Raw genomic sequence first — 14,574 nt, forward strand, 5'->3', positions numbered from 1 at the left:
CATTATTTCATTCTTTTTAATGGTTGAGTAATATTCCATTGTATATATACGACATCTTCTTTATCCATTCTTCTCTTGATGGACATTCAGGTTGCTTCAATGTCTTGGCTACTGTGAATAGTGCTGAATGAACACTGGGGTGCCTGTATCCTGGTCACTTGAAAATGCAGACATACAGTGAGCCTGGATAATATTATGTGGACCAGCAGTAGCTCAGATCCACTGTGCACTCACCACATGTCGGGCACAGGCCAACACTGGGGTCTTGCAAACTCACTTAATTCATCATCATCAGAAGGTGATGTATTGACATCACCCTTCTGAGCTCAGGAGCCGCTCAGAACCTCAGTTTCTTCATCTGTAAAGTAGGAATGATGGTACTGCCTGCTGCATGCAGGGCTTATAAAGATTAACTGAATAAATACATATATGGTACCAGAGGAGTGACAGCCCACAGCATACGTGCCATTAGTCACCTCATATCACACCTCCCCTAGAAGGTGAGGGCAATTTCCAGGCTCCCTCCACTGGTGAAGGCAGAGCTGGGATTTGACCTGGGAGCCCAGCCCCAGCCCCTGCATGTCTCCTGCCTCTCGTGGCCTGGAGGGTGCCTCAGAAGATCCCCTTCCTGGATGCTCTAAGGTCACCCTATTTCTGGTGGCTGCAGGGCTGGAATGAGAAGGAGCACCTAGAGCCCGAACTTTGCCTCTGCCTTCTTCACTGTGTCCCAGGCTGGAGCATCTTCCTTCCAAATGAATCAGATAATCAATACACTCTCCAGAGCATCCAGGCAGTGAAAAATAGAAAAACATCTTCAGGCCCAGAGAATTCAGTAATTAACCGGAGCGTGAAAGCCAGGGTTTGTTTGGCCGGATGTAATTGGTTTTTGGAAGGAGGGGTGGAAGTGCAATGAACGACCCCAAACTCCCAGCACCGGCCGGGGAGGCCCTTGCAGGGGATGCCAAGAATCAGGGGCCCCACTCTCTCCCGGGGCAGAGGCTCTGGTCTCCCAGAGCCAGGGGAGGGAAATTTGTCTCTGACAGAGGCAGGAACTGGCTGAGCTGGCTGACTGATGGCCATCTCCTGCTCTGCACACACACCATTAATCTCTCAGCCAGCTTGGGCCTGCGGGAAGATGGGACAGCTCCGGACGGCCTGGGGTCACCTTTCCCATCACAGAGTCCTCAGCCAGCCTGGGGGCGGCCGCCGCACTTGCCCAGACACCTCCTGCTGAAGGTCAAAGGGAGCACAGCAACCAGGATGGCTGGGGAGGCTCCAAGGGTGACAACTGGGAACAGGTGGGTGTAGGAGGGAGAAGAGAAGGGGGTAACGTGGAAGACATGGACCTCACCCCGCACACCACCCCAGCCTACCCAGAGACCAGGTCTCAGTGGAGGACACCACGCTGGGCCACCTTCGTGACCCCCAGGGAACTCTCAGGGGATGCAAGGCGGGGTGGGTGAGTTCAGGCTATCCAGACAAGCCCCTGGTATATCTTCACTGTCATGACTTAAGCATCCTGATAGACAGGAGTGAGAATTCAAACTTGGATACTTGCTCCTAGACAGCTGGACTCTGATCTCTAGTTTTCTCTAAGCTACAGTAGGGCGAGGAGACATTCTGGTTGACTACATATCAGGGCAGGGCTTTGAAAATACAGTAGTGCCTGAAATGCACACGGCACAGCCTCTTGGCAGCGCCCTGCCCTGTCTAGGCTGTCGGGAAGGAGGAGGAGCTGGAGGACCACAGGACTCAGCAGTGAAGGTTTCCAGGCAGAGTGAGGCACGGGCTAGGCTGTATGGGGAAATGTGGGATTCATGTGGACCAGAGGGTGTTCCCAGCTGGACACAACGCCTGAGAGGGGCAGAGGTATGAGCAGCTGACCTGGCACAGAAACAGTCAAGGCTAGCCCAGGGCCCTGCCCGCTGAACAGCTGAGGAGCCAGAGCTGGAAGAAGCAGCTGCCCTAAAAGCCAGGACGACCCCACAGCATGAGACTCAGTTTCCCCAATGGTCCCCCAAGGAAAGGCTTTAGGCGTCAGTCCCATCCAAGGGGCCAGCTCCAGATGCTGCGGAGTGTCAGAGGAAATCAGGACTGTGATTCAGACGTGGGAGATCTGGTGTGAGCCCCGACATGGGAGCCATCTCTGCAGAAGAGAATCCTTCCAAGTGGGACTGAGACACGAATGCTGCCCTTTTCTGAGCACTCACTGTGTGTCAGGCCCTGGGCTGACCTTGACACTTTCTACCTTGACAACAACCCAGCTAGCAGGTGTCATCACCCCCACTTAGCATGTGAGGAAATAAGTTCAAAGAAGTGAGGTACCCGGCCCAGGTCACTCAGTGAGTAAGTGGTGGGGCAGAGTTTGAACCCAGGTCATTCTGGCTGCAGGTCTCACAGACTGTTAACAGACATGTGTACCCTTCTCTTCCCAAGAAGTCCTCTGCTAAGGCACTAAAGATAAGTAAGTTACAGTATCACAAACTTAGACAGCATATTAAAAAGCAGAGACATCACTTTGGCAACAAAGGTCTGTCTAGTCAAAGCTATTTTTCCAGTAGTCATGTACAGATATGAGAATTGGACCATCTAGTCAAAGCTATTTTTCCAGTAGTCATGTACAGATGTGAGAATTGGACCCTAAAAAAGGCTGAGCAATGAAGAATTGATACTTTCAAACTGTGGTGCTAGGGAAGACTCTTGAGAGTCCCTTGGACTGCAAGGAGATCAAACTAGTCAGTCCTAAAGGAAATTAATCCCTAATAGTCATTGGAAGGACTGATGCTGAAGCTGAAGCTGTAATACTTTGGCTACCTGATGCAAAGAGCCAATTCACTGAAAAAGGCCCTGATGCTGGGAAAGATTGAGGGCAGGAAGAGAAGGGTGACAGCGGATGAGATGGTTGGATGGCATCATCAACTCAGTGGACATACATTTGAGCAAAGTCCAGGAGATAGTTAAGGACAGGGAAGCCTGGCGTGCTGCAGTCCATGGGGTTGCAAGGAGTCGGATACAACTGAGCGGCTGAACAACAACAGTGATGTCAGTATCACTTTATACCTTGGACCACAGAGAACAGCAGTTAATCATTAATGTAAACAGGGGTTACTGAGTACGGGGGACCAACCTAAGCACCTCCCCTTTAGTGCATCACACAATCCTCATAACAACTTTCAGAGGCGGGTACTGTAGGCATCCCCATTTTGCAGTGAGGAAACTGAGGCTGAGCAGTCAGGTCTGTGGCCAAGGACACCCAGCTCATCAGTGGTCAAGCGCCTGACCACGTGTCTCTGCCCTGAGTGGAGGCCGTTGGAGCACAGGGATGGCTGAGGACCACTCCCGGGCATCCATGCCTCCAAGTCCTGCCTTCAAAAAAGCATGAATCAGAATGAGCTGACACATCAGTGGGGCCCTGAGAAAATGATTAATGTGACCCAGGTTGGGGAGATAAGAGGAATAATGCACTGTCTGAACGTACTGTTCTCTGCTGACTGTGGGGTGCAGTCGATTCAGGTACTTCCAGGCCATATGATACAGGAGGTGCACCCCCACTCTGCCCATCCCTGCAGCTCCTCCAGCTGGTCTGGGGTCCAGACTACACTTGCTCCCCTTCCACCAGAATAATCACGGGTGGAAGCTGCTCCAGGAATGCCACTTGAGCTCATTGTGCAAGGAAGTTGCTGAGAAGCGTTGCTAGGAGACAGGAGAGGTGGCTGAGGACATTAGGACCAGGGCTTCCATAGACCATCAGCAGGCATCGTGGCCAGGTCCAAGGAGCAGGAGCATATGTGATGGACACAAGTCTCGGGATTTTGATGGGCTGGACCCTACCTGACATTGATGAGGGCTCAAAGGATAATTTGAAATCTAATTGCTGGATGCTTTGGTTTAATATTAGAGCTGCTCCACTTGGTAAATATCAAGGAGCTGGATGCCTTTTCTGAGCCTGTGGGCAAAGTTTAGTGGTGCTGCCCTGGCAGTGAACAAAGGACATGCCAAAGCCAGAGAAAGACAGAGGGAGGAAGAGAGGGAGAAGGTGAAAAGGGAGAGACAGAATCCCAGGAAGTGGGGTGGTAAAGAAAGCCTCCAGGCCAAGCCCCCCTAAAATCATCTCCTCACAAAGCCACACTCTATGCTCTGTACAGGAAATGAACATTCCAAAGATGTGGCTTCATGGTGGATCTCTTCATCTGCCCTGCTCCCAGCACAGCCCAGCCCTGCGTTTGAGTGCTCACCCTCCACCCAGAAGAAAAGGCAGGGAGAGACCCTGGTGGATGTGCTAATTCTTGGGCAACAAGAGTGTATCGGGGGAGGGAGGCAGAATCTAGAGAGCAGGGGTGGGAGTTAGCTGTAAGCCCTGCCCAGGGTGGAGGCAGGGAGGGGATTAGTACAAAATGTCCCTGGTAGAAAATAGCTCTATCAGATTTACATCTTAGATAGATCACCCAGAAGTCATCTGAAAAAAAGAAATGAGAAAGTTGGATCCTTACCTTATAACAGAGGAAATAATAGATGGGCCAAAGAGTTAGGGGGGCTTCCCTGGTGGCTCGCCAGTAAAGAATATATCTGCAATGCAGGAGATCCAAGTTAGATCTCTGATCAGGAAGACCACCTGGAGAAGAAAATGGCAACCCATTCTAGTATTCTTGCCTGGGAAACCCCATGGACAGAGAAGCCTGGCAGGCTACAGTCCATGGGGTTGTAAGACTCAGATACAATTTAGAAACTAAACCTACCTAAAGAGTTAGGGAAGGGATGGATAGAGAGGTAGGAAGGGAGGAAAGAAGGAAGAGAGAGAGAAAGATCCTGAAAGTAAGTATTTGCAGAAACCGTGGGTTTGTTGGTTTTTTTTTTTAAAGGTAAAGATCCTTCTAGCAAAGACACAAAATCTAGGTGTCCCAAAAAGATAAATGTTAAAACAATCACATAAAGATGAAACTTTTCTGATAGATAAAAGCCACCATAAAGAGAGTTTTGTTTTGTCTTGTTCCCTAAGGATAAACTCCAAAAAGTTGCAAGTCCTATAAACACAGACTTAATTATTTTTATCACATAAAGAGTTCCTATAAAAATAAATGAGAAAAAAGTCCAGTAGCCCAATAGAAGATGATAGCTCACAGGAAAGGGACTATAAATGCCTCTTAAATATATGAATGTATGACCCACCTCACTCAGAATAAGATAAAAGCCAGTAAAACCATATCAAGATAACATTATTCACTCATCAGCTTGGCAAAGATCGAGAGTTTGATAAGCCATTGTTGAAGCAGTTGGTGGGAGGATACAAGGGTGCTCATTTATTGCTGCTAGGACTGTAAACTGGAACACATTTTATCCATTGTGATTGAATGACAGCTACCAAAATTCCAAATGGATGTACTTTCTGGTTCCACAATTTCACTTCCAGAAATTTCCCCTGCAGATACATTCCTGATATCTGAAATTATATGTGAATAAGACTAAATATCACACCATTGTTTTAATGAACAAAACCTGGAAATCACTTGGGTTATTCAATAGAAGATTGGTTATTTAAATAATGATCATTCATAGTAGCATCCAATACAGCTAGTTAAAAAAAAAAAAAATGAATAAAGAAAAGACATTCATAAACAATGTCCAAGGGACCTATCGTGGCCCAGCAGCTAAGACTCCACGTTCCCAATGCAAGGGACCTAGGTTCAATCCCTGGTCAGGGAACTAGATCCCATATGCTGCAACTAAGAGTTCAAATGCCTCAATTAGGGCTTCCCCCATAGCTCAAGAGGTAAAGAATCTGCCTGCAATGCAAGAGACGCAGGAAACCCAGATTTCATCCCTGGGTCAGGAAGATCCCCTGGAGGAGGAAATGGCACACCAGTCCAGTATTCTTGCCTGGAAAATCCCACAGACAGAGGAACATGGTGGGCTACAATCCATAGGGTTGCAAAGAGTTGGACATGACTGAGCACCCATGCGCACACACACATGCCTCAACAAAAGATCCCCCATTTGGCAACTAAGACTCAGCACAGCCAAACAAAAAAAATTTTTAATGTCCAAGATATTAGTAATTTCAGTGCCTCACTCATGTCCAACTCTTTGAGACCCCATGGGCTGTAGCATGCCAGGCTTCCCTGTCCATCACCAACTCCCAGAGCTTGCTCAAACTCATGTCCATTGAGTCGGTGATGCCACCCAACCATTTCATCCTCTGTTGTCCCCTTCTCCTCCTGCCTTCTATCTTTCTCAGCATCAGGGTCTTTTCTGATGAGTATGTTCTTTACATCAGGTAGCCAAAGTATTGGAGCTTCAGGTTCAGCATCAGTCGTTCTAATGTATATTCAGGACTGGTTTCCTTTAGGATTGACCGGTTGGATCTTCTTGCAGTCCAAGGGACTCTTAAGAGTCTTTCCAACACCACAGTTCAAAAGCATCAATTCTTTGGCACTCAGATTTCTTTATAGTCCAACTCTCACATCCATACATGACTACTGGAAAAACCATAGCTTTGACTAGACAGACCTTTGTTGGCAAAGTAACATCTCTGCTTTTTAACATGCTGTCTAGGTTTAAAAATGCCACATGGGGAACTCTGGGTAGAACATGCCCATTTCTGTAAGATAGTAGCTCAGTCATGTACAACTCTTTGCAGCCTCATGGATTATAGCCTGCCAGGCTCCTCTGTCCATGGGATTCTCCAGGCAAGAATATTGGAGTGGGTAGCCATTCCCTTCTCCAGGGAATCTTCCTAACCCAGGGATCAAACCTGGGCCTCCTGCCTTTCAGGCAGATTCTTTACTGTCTGAGCCACCTAAGATAGGGGTGTATGTAAATACGTAGAGGATCTCCACCAACTGATAATTCTTAACAAATTAAAATTCAATACGAGCAGGGCTTCTTATTTCTTTTGTAATTTCTATTGAGTTAAATTTATATACCACAAAATTCACCTGCTTTACTTGTACAATTCAATGATTTTTGGTATTTAAAGAGTGTGTAACTATCCCCACAGGCATAAAGGGTTTGGTTTGGTTTTGTTTCTATTTTGGCCACAATGTGAGATCTTAGTTCCCCAACCTGGGAGCAACTGAGCCCCTGCATTGCAAACATGGAGTCTTAACAGTTGAACCTCCATGGAAGCCCAAGGGCCTCTATTTCTTTAAAAAAATCCATAACATTCAAGGATATTCCAAGACATACGCCAATCCACCATTGAGTTTACAGATTCTTGGAGACATAGTTCATGAAAAGGTAAGTGTTCATAGTCTGAACTGCCACTGTTTGGCATATGATTAGAATGACCCGTTCTTTTAAAATTTATGAAACTTCTCCATACACCCATCTGGGCTCAGTGCTTCTTTTGTAGGAAACTGTTTACTCTTCATCTTATTTTCTTAATAATACAAGGCCCCCTCAGGACTGCTATGTTTTCTGGACTCTTGCGTCAATGTGGGAACTGCTTATAACCACTCAGGATACCTGGGATCAGAGCCCAGTCAGAGAGATGACAGGCCATGGGCTTCTTGTCCACTGCTTTCCAGGGCCTCAGTGGTCCTGCCTTGTGACTCTCTTCTTCCTTCCATGAGTCACATTGCCCAGTGTTCACATGTCAGAACACTCAGGGACCTACGTGTGGCCTGTCATTCAAAATGCCCATCCAAGAATGGACCATGGCGTCAGCCTCTGGAACACAAGTCTCAGCCAGTGTAGTCATGGCTATTCCCTCCCAAATCAACCCCCATCACACGGAGAGGGCTGGTCCCTGCAGCCAAGTTCATTCACTTGGGGGCCTCAGTCTCTAATGACACCCCTATGGTGGTCAGCCTCCATATTCCTACTCTACCATGGGTCTCAGAGGATGATCCAAGGCTGAAATACCACTCCAGTGTTTTGCATTTGGCCTCATTACCCATGTTCCCATAGGCACCCACTGTATCACGACAGGTTAATTCACTTATTTATGTCACTGGTGGCTCAGACAGTAAAGAATCTGCCTGCAATGCAGGAGACCCAGTTCAATCCCTAGGTTGGGAAGATCCCCTGGAAAAGGGAATGGCTACCCACTCCAGAATTCTTGCCTGGAGAATCCCACCGACAGGTGAGCCTGGAGGACAGCAAACCATGGGGTCATGAAGAGTTGGACATGACTGAGCAACTAATACTTTCACTTTCACTGGCTCCTGGAAGGATATGCACTTGAGATTCTGGACAAGATACAAGGTTTGTATTGTCAAAGCTTATCATGTGAGAGAGAAAAACTGAGAGACCTTCCATGGCCACAGGGTCTGGGAGAGGCTGGGTGGTGGTTTGAACCCAGCAGTTTGGCACTATAGGATGTGGCATGGCACACACAGAGCCCCCCATGAAGGATGAAGGTTATCATTCTTTCTAGTGACAGAGTCCTTCCTCCCTGCCTCATGGGGAATTCCCTTCTCTCTGAACTCCAGATCCCTCTCGACCTGCCCCCTACAAGGTTGATGCCCACAGGACTGACCATCAACTCGAAGGCTGCAGAGGCCCCCTCAGCCCTGCAGACCCAACCCAGGCCTGTGCACATGCTGCTTCTTCTCCCTAAAATGTTCTTTCTGTGGGTCTTCTCATGGCTGCCCATCCTGGCCAGTCCAGGCTCAGCCCCAGGGTCACCCAGCTGGAACTTCCCTCTTCTGACCTCACAAATTCCAGGACTCAGCTTGTGTTCCCCTGAGCACATGTCACTTGCTGAAATTGTCTTGACTTTTTTATGATCTGCCTCTCCCTTGAGAGTGGAAGCTTCAAGGCAGGGGTCTCGTCTGTCTTAATCACCAATGTATACGCAGCACTCTGGACAGTTCCTGACATACAACAGATTCTCAGTGAAGGTTGACTAAATACATGAAGCAGCAATCAGCTGTGTTCACAGCCCAGAGGCCACATTCACCCAGTCTGTCATCCCTACACAGGGGCCCGGAGACCCACTCACCTGGGGAATAGGTCTGCAGCTCTGTCTAAGGCTTTAGTCAAAACTCTTTTATTTTTTAATTTTTACTGAAGTATAGCTGATTTATAATGTTGTGTTAGTTTCAGGTGTGCAGCAAAGTGATTCAGTTATCCATATATGCATATTCATTCTTTATCAGGTTCTTTTCCAGTATAGGTTATCACAGCCTATTGAGTAGATTTCCCTGTGCTATACAGTAGGTCCTCTTTGGTTATCTATTTTATATATAATACTTGCTGTTGTTGCTGTTCAGTCACCAAGTCATGTCCAACTCTTTGCAACACCATGGACTGTAGCACGCCAGGCCTCTCTGTCCCTCACCATCTCCTGGAGTTTGCCCAGAAGTTCATGTCCATTGTATCACTGTTATCATCCAACCATCTCATCCTCTGTCACCCTCTTCTCCTTGTGCCTTTAATCTTTCCCAGCAATATATAGTACTGCTTCTAAGTCACTTCAGTCGTGTCCAACTCTGTGCGACCCCATAGACGGCAGCCCACCAGGCTCCTCTGTCCCTGGGATTCTCCAGGCAAGAATACTGGAGTGGGTTCACATTTCACATGAAAGTGAAAAGTGAAAGTGAAGTCGCTCAGTCTTCGCGACCCCATGGACTGCAGCCTACCAGGCTCCTCCATCCATGGGGTTTTCCAGGCAAGAGTACTGGAGTGGGGTGCCATTGCCTTCTCCAATATATAGTACTATGTATGTTAATCCCAAGTTCCTGGGATTAATCCCTCCCCCAACATATTTCCTCAACCAAGAAATGGGTAAAAGATCTAAATAGATGTTTCTCCAAAGGAGACATATAGATGGTCAAGAGGTACATGAAAAGATGCTCAACATCACTATTGCAGAAACACTAATCAAAACTACAAAGAGGTATCACCTCACACCAGTCAGAACAGCCAACAATGAAAGATCTATGTACAATAAATGCTGGAGGGTGTGGAGACAAGGAAACCCTCCTACGCTGTTGGTGGGAACATATATTAGTAACAGTCAACAATAGTTTACTTCTTTGCCATACTAAATAGTTTAGTTCTTTACCATACTAAAAAACTAAAAATAACAGAAACTCCTGTCATGGACAGGAGAAGCAAGAGGCCTGCTTGCCGAGAGATGACCGAGGCTCCACTCAAGGAGATAGCATTGATGAACACATTAATAAAAAAAAAAACCTTGCTATTATAAAACAGTCTCCATCCCTAGGGGATAATTGCCTTGGGCAGCGATGGCCTCTGTCAGCCTCCTTCCTCCTGCCTCCAGTCCTGTAATTCTCCCCAAATGTGCTCCATGTGTCCCTGGCTGCCCGGGGGTAAGCAGGAGACCTAAGCTGAGCCTGGAATGGGACAGAAGGACCAAGGGGGTTGGAATCTGGACACTCCCCTGGCATCCTGACAGCAAGCCTCATGAGGAGGGGCCTGGCCTTCCCTTATTCTGCTCTCACCCAGCCCTGTCTCTGTAATAAAGCCAAACAGAGTGACTTAAAACCACAGATGTGCACTGTTTCACAGGCTGGAGGCCAGAAGTCCAAGATCAAGGTGTCAAAAGGCTGGTTCTTTCAGAAGCTCAGAGGAGACTCTGTCCCAGGCCCCTCCTCAACTTCCGGGGGTGGACTGGCCATCCTTGACGTCCCTTGCCTTGTAGACACGTCACCCAGGTCCCAATTTCCCGTTCACACTGCATCCTTCACGTGTGTGTCTCTGTCCAGATTTCTCCCTTTTACAAGGACATCAGTCACATTGGATATGGGCCACCCAACTTCAGTATGACCTCATCTTAATCAATTACATCTACAATGACCTTATTTCTAAATAAGGTCATGTCCCAGTTTCTGGGAGTTGGGACTTAAATGTGTGAATTTGGCATGCGTGTGTGCTAAGTCCCTTCAGTCATGTCTGACTCTGCGACCCTACGGACTACAGCCTGTCAGCCTCCTCTGTCCTTGGGATTCTCCAGGAAAGAATACTGAAGTGGGTTGCCATGCCCTCCTCCAGGGGATCTTCCTGACCTAGGGATCAAACCCTCATCTCTTACTTCTCCTGCATTGGCAGACAGATTCTTTTCCACTAATATCACCTGGAAAGCCCGTGTGAATTTGGGGAAGGCATAATTCAACCCATAGCAATCAGTAACTCAAGCCTTGGTCCCAAACTCACCTGGAGGCTAGAACTGCTGACCCTTGGCCCCTCAGCCCTGCTCTGCCTGTCCCACCCCCAGAAGTCCTCTGGCACCTGACCCTTGGCTCTGCAGTTTGGACCCTCCTATCTCAGGTGGTCGCTTGTTATCTGCTATCCCTGAGGAGGTGGGTGACATGGTGTGAGACGCTCAGAGAGACATGTGTTCAAACCTCACCTCCTCTACTTGGTAGGGTGTGACTTTGGGTGAAACATCCCATGTCCCCAAGCTCCAGCCTCCTCATCTTGACACCCTAGGTCCTGCTGCTTGGGCCCATCTGGCCTGGACAGTCTCTGACCACCCCTCCAACACACACAGGTCAGGTCAATGTATCCCCTTATAATGGGGCAAACATACAAATCAGTGCGTCCCTCAGGGAAAATTCTGGTCTCCTGCTGTGAGCCTGGCAGAACCTAGAGCCAACTCTCTCCTGCTCCTGTCCACGTCTGTACCAGTGCTCAGAGCCTCATGGCATTGGGGGAGCTGGGGATCTTTATGCATGGACGTGGGGAGTGGGACCCCACACAAGCTTTCTCTCTCTCTCATAAGTTTGCCTCCTCTACCTCCAGGGAAATTTGCTCAGCTCCCCACCCCATGCCACCATTTGTATAACAGCCTTGTTCCTGCCAGAAGCCACCTCCTATTGGGTGCCCAGCACTTCCTAACCATCCTGTGACTTGTACAGACACACACACACTCATTAAGTGCAAATGAGCCTGCATGATTATTGTTATCACCATAATTACTAAGGATATTAGTGACCACAAGCTGCCTGGTGCCCCACACTTGGGGCCCGTATGCAGCCTGGCCTCAGCTCCCCTGGATCCCCATTCCACCGGAACACAAGAGCCTGGCCCCTGGGGTCCAGCCCCACACTCCACCCTCTTTCTCTAACCCTGATTTGCAGCAAAAATCAGGCAGGGGGATGACCAAGGAAGCAAACCTGGCTTCTGTGTGACAAGCATGGGGAGAACCATCATCCTGTCTACAGTGGGGACCACCCCATCTGAGAGGGTTGGCAGCTTACTCTTGGCAGGACCCAGAGGCTTGTCACTTAGGACGCCCACCTGCCCTGCTGTCAGGATAGCCCTTCGGGGCAGACTATCTCCCCACTTCTGAGAGCCCTCGAGTTGGGGACTGTTGCCAAGGCTCTCAGTAATGAACTGGCCCAGAGCAAATGGTTCCAGAAGCCAAGAGTAGGACCTGGGGCCTCACTCCAAAGCCTGGTCCTTTCCACCCTCGTGTTCCTGAGACAATAAAACACTCCTCCTGGGCAATGATGTCCAGTTCCCACCACCCTCACCTCCCCACCAGGAGAGTCCTTCCTAATATCTCATAAGGGCTCCTTGGCAGGTCCCATTCACTTTGCATTCACGGTCCAGCCTCCCCAGGCAGGCCCCAATTAATTCAATTACAAACTCCTCCTGGATGTTTATGTTAAGGGCCCTACTATTACATATTAGGAGCACTTCATTCCTGTCCAGCCCCTCTGTGTGTGTTATTTGCTCAGTCATGCCTGACTCTGTGACCCCATGGACTGTAGCCCACCAACCAACCCGTCCATGGATTTCTCCAGGCAAGAACACTGGAGTGGGTTGCCATTCCCTTCTCCAGGGGATCTTGCCGATCCAGGGATGGAACCCAGATCTCCTGCATTGCAGGCAGATTCTTTACCACTGAGCCACCAGGGAAACTCATCCACCCCTGATGGGATGTCAAAGCTCCACTCCAGTGGCCGTTGACAAGGCCCACTTCCTGGAACCCACGTGGGCTTTGGGCTTCAGGAGGGGGAGGCCCAGGAGTGGGGTTGTAATCACTTTCTCGCATTATCCACAGGCCTGCCTGGCAACCTTATACCAGCTAAGGACTGTGGGGTCCACCCAGACTGCCTCTCAGCCCCTCTCAGGGGCTCCCTGAGCCAGCCTGACAGTGGGACTTCAGAGCAGGGCGGAGAGGCACTTGGAGCCCCTGCTGAGGTGGGGACGGTGGACTGGCAGACCCCAGGCCTCACCCACCTGGGACCCACTGGCTTGGACCCTCCCAGGGGCCCAGCTATGTGTCACATTTGATTTGTTTCACTCATTTGTTTTCAGAATCTTTGGCTGCTGCTCGAGGAGGCCGTGCCCAGGGATTTTAACCTGCTCAGCAGCACCTGCCTCTCCTGCAGTTTGCAGGGCTGTGGTCTCCACCCCCTGGAGCTCTGTGGTCAAATGGGCTGTGGGCAGACAGTCTCCATATGGGGAGGGGGAGGCACATCCTGCCTGCCCTGCCCTGCCCCCCAAACGCACACATACCTCAGGCCAGCCTCCCCCCAGGGGAGAAGAAGCAGAACCTGGACCACTGGGAAGACACCCTGCCCGGTCCCTTCCTCCCTCTCTCCTGCCTACAAGGGAATAAGCTGGGGGTGGAGGACAGCTCTGCACAGAGGAGCTGCAGTCCTCCCATCGGTCTGTCCAGGAGACCCTAATTATCCCCATTTTACAGGTGGGCAAACTGCTCACACAGGCTGAGTCTCTCCCCCAGGGTTGCACAGCCAGAGTGGGACAGGGCCTGCATCCCAGATCTGTGCCTCACCTAGAAACCCAGCCTCTGGGACACTGAGGCATCGCCAGATGCTCGTTAAACATTTCCTAAAACAGGTTTCCTCTATGCATGTGTCTATTTCTGCTTTCCAAGTGAGTTCACCTGTACCATTTTTCTAGATTCCACGTTACCTGATCTTTCTTTTTCTCTTTCTGACTTACTTCACTCCCATACCAGGGTGGGAAGAGGACAGGATATATACCCTGCTATGTGTAAAATAGATAGGGCTTCCCTGGTGGCTCAGAGGGTAGAGAATCTGCCTGCAATGCAGGACACCCAAGTTTAAACCCTGGGTCAAGAAGATCCCCTGGAGAAGGGAATGGCTACCCACTCCTGTGTTTCTGCCTGGAGACTTCCATGGGCAGAGGAGCCTGGCGAGCTGCAGTCCATGGGGTCACAAAGCGTAAGACACAACAGAGTGACTGTCACTCACTCACTCACATAAAATAGATAACTAAAGAGAATCTACTGTAGAGCACAAGAAACTCTACTCAGTGCTCTATGATGATCTAAATGGGAAGGAAATCCAAAAGGTTGGGGGGTGGAATACATGTATAAGTATAGCTGATTCACTTTGCTGTACAGCAGAAACTAACACAGCAGTGTAAGGCAACTACACTCCAATAAAAATTAATTTTAAAAAGTGGGCCTCCTCCCCTGAGAGCAGGTACTGAGGGCGCACCTGCCTCCTCCCACCCAACCCCAAGCACTCCTGCCAGAACCTCTGTTGGTATACAGACAGGCACGCCTAGGCAGGGGCTGAGGGCCTCCACCTGGGCAGCAGGTGTCCAGGTGTCCCTGCTCAGAACAAGATGCTGCTCAGAGGACCCCACCTTCCAGACTGAGAGTGAAAT

This window comes from Bubalus bubalis, chromosome 5 (assembly GCF_019923935.1).
Source record: "Bubalus bubalis isolate 160015118507 breed Murrah chromosome 5, NDDB_SH_1, whole genome shotgun sequence".
Classification (NCBI taxonomy): domain Eukaryota; kingdom Metazoa; phylum Chordata; class Mammalia; order Artiodactyla; family Bovidae; genus Bubalus; species Bubalus bubalis.